Here is a 2,586-nt window from a genome sequence, read left to right as displayed (position 1 = left end):
AAAAACATTGTTTTATTTTTTATGTTTTTATAATATTTTTAGCAAATTTATTTTCGTATCACTACAATATAAAAAATACTTATTGATCTAACATTAAAAAAAAAAACTCATTGTCTATGCCTGTGTGAACACATACTTCGTGTCGTATCCATGTTTGTGGCGTACCTTTAGAGATGTTCATATCCGTACTTTGTGGGGGTAATGCAAGCAGTTTGTTGTTAGGCGTATTAAAAACAATACAAAAATTAAACTTGGACTTGGAGGAGATCGCCTTCAGCGAGACTCTCCAGAAGCTGGAACCAGCGAGTCACAAATCGGCGAATCAAAAGGAATTAAATGCGATGGTCGATAGATGATTCCCGCAACTTGGGTTCGACCCAGACATGGGACATGCTCAAGCTCTTGAGAGATGGATTCAGCGTGTCTTCTATAGGGAGGACCTCCATGTTCTTCGGCTCGATTTCTATGGAGAAGAAGGCTGGTAGTTCAATATTATCAGAATCGGACCTTACTTTGATTCCTCTTCTTCTTTTTTTACAATTTTTTGGATATTATCAGCATTGATCCTCAAAATTGTTTTTGAAAACCTATTCAATGCAGTAACCGATGATTCAAACAATGCCTGGTATTTCGATTTTGATGTGGCCAAGCTTCCCATTCTTTCTGATTTCAAGGCTTTTGGTTCCCTCAAAGTCGTAGATCTCCGCTACATACATATCGGAAGATTTAATCAAGTGCTTGGTTTGCAATTACTTGTTTCTCGAGGATCTGAGACTGGAAGCATGCGGCAACACTTCACAGGAAGATTCGTGCGTTGTAACGATCCGTGGTGGTCCGGATCTGCGGCTCAAGAGTTTTAGAATGGTGTTATGTGATGTCTGGGAATGGTTGGGCATTGATGCACCTAATCTCCACTCCTTCGAGTTCGAAGGCTATGCATTATTGATCAAACAAATGCATGTACCAACACTGGAGATTGCTAGGATTCGTTTTATTGAAGCAGAGACGGGAGGAGACGATGTGGCAATGCTGCTTGGAAATCTTGCTCACGTAAAGTCATTGGAAGTCGATACAAATGTTCTTTTTGTAAGTCTCAATTGCCCTTATTTTTTTATTTGCCCCAAGGGGTTTGAAGCAGTGGAAGGGGCTCTAAGCCACTAGACGGGTGGTCAGGATTCAATCCCCATGAGCGTCAGTCCTTTGCATTAATGAGGATAAGGATAAGCCTTGCTCAGCTTAATCCGGGCGACTCTTTGGTGGCAAGAGGTGAGCCATAGGTTTACACCATCGCGACAGCAACTGTAAGTATGGCAGGCTTAGCCAGCACTTAGATCTCTGATTCCGATGATGGTTTCCCTTTCCTGCATGTTAAAAAAGATTGCCCTGTTTTTTCTTTTCAGTATCAGTAAAACAATAGGAAGTTATTCACAAGGACACTTACTCTTCTCCTCTGCTAGAATCTCACACTTCCAGACAGTGAGTCCATAAAGGAGGCTCTGCCCGACCAGTTCTACAATTTGGTGAAGCTCAGAGTGGTAGCCTACGGAGGCATGCAGTGGATTGGTTTGTGGTTCTTACTAACAAGATGCCGTTGTCTTCAGAATCTCTTGGTTCATGTACTCTCCCTTGAACTTCTCTTTTTTTTAGTTTTTCTTTTTCTTAGCATTTTGGTTTGTTTTCAGAGAGAAATTCCATCTCGAGTTTATCACTTGTTTCTGCTTTTTAGGGTCCTCTGATTGAGCCCCAGGATCTCGATCAAAAAGAGTTTTGGAGAACACATGATTATCCTAGTTGCCTGACCCATCATCTCAAGAGGGTCGAGATGGAAGATTTTCAACAAGAGGATGTTGAAATGCACTTTGTAGCAATGATTCTTGAGAATGCATGTGCACTTGAATCCTTTCACATCAATATCAAAGATAAAAACGCTGACCTGTTAAATAAGATCACTGCATCATTGCTAGAGATGCCCAGAATGTCTCCACGTGCAAAGATCACAGTCTCTTGCTGAAGTGTGATTTCTAATTTTCGTGGGTTCTTCAGAGGATGGTCTGTTTTTTTTTTTCAGTGTTTTTTCTGTTCGTTAGTTTCTCTAGTCTGGCTTGCATGAAACTCCACTGGTTCAATTCCTGTTATTTGACATTGTTTATGCGCCACTTGTTGTTTCACCCCAGGTGTTATTACACGCTCTTTGCAGATGTATCAATGATTCTGCACGTCCTGTATCATAAAAGAAAGTGTCATTTTGTAAGAATGGCTTCCTTTTTGGCAATATACTGCCATTGATAAGTAAAATAATATGGAAAACATATAAATAATATGAAAATACTGCAAATACTGAACTTTATGGTGTTAAACTCACGTTAAAACAAGATACTTTCACAGCAGGCAATTTGTTGAAAATATTATTACATTTTGGCATAATATCACGTATTGAAAAATATTGCAGTAAAAATCACGGTATTTTCAATATATTGGGGGCGTTTTTTGCTATGTTTACCACGAGTGTTTTATTCTTGAAGTTAATGGCAACTATATGTTTAAAAATGTTACATTACCCCATGACATAGATACATTTTTTTTGTG

At 39.2% G+C, this 2,586-nt stretch overlaps 1 long non-coding RNA gene across 1 annotated transcript; it reads left to right on the top strand.

Annotated features, from left to right (window-relative positions):
* Positions 1–1,352: 1,352 nt before the first annotated feature.
* LOC149813705 (uncharacterized) lies at positions 1,353–2,254 on the top strand. The gene is made up of 2 exons (XR_016428358.1): positions 1,353–1,616; positions 1,727–2,254. It is a non-coding gene; the product is annotated as an uncharacterized LOC149813705 (long non-coding RNA).
* The last annotated feature ends 332 nt before the right edge of the window (positions 2,255–2,586 follow it).

This window comes from Nuphar pumila, chromosome 16, assembly GCF_984573655.1.
Source record: "Nuphar pumila chromosome 16, dmNupPumi1.hap1.1, whole genome shotgun sequence".
NCBI classification, from domain to species: Eukaryota; Viridiplantae; Streptophyta; class Magnoliopsida; order Nymphaeales; family Nymphaeaceae; genus Nuphar; species Nuphar pumila.
This window is presented reverse-complemented; position numbering and strand designations above follow the sequence as displayed.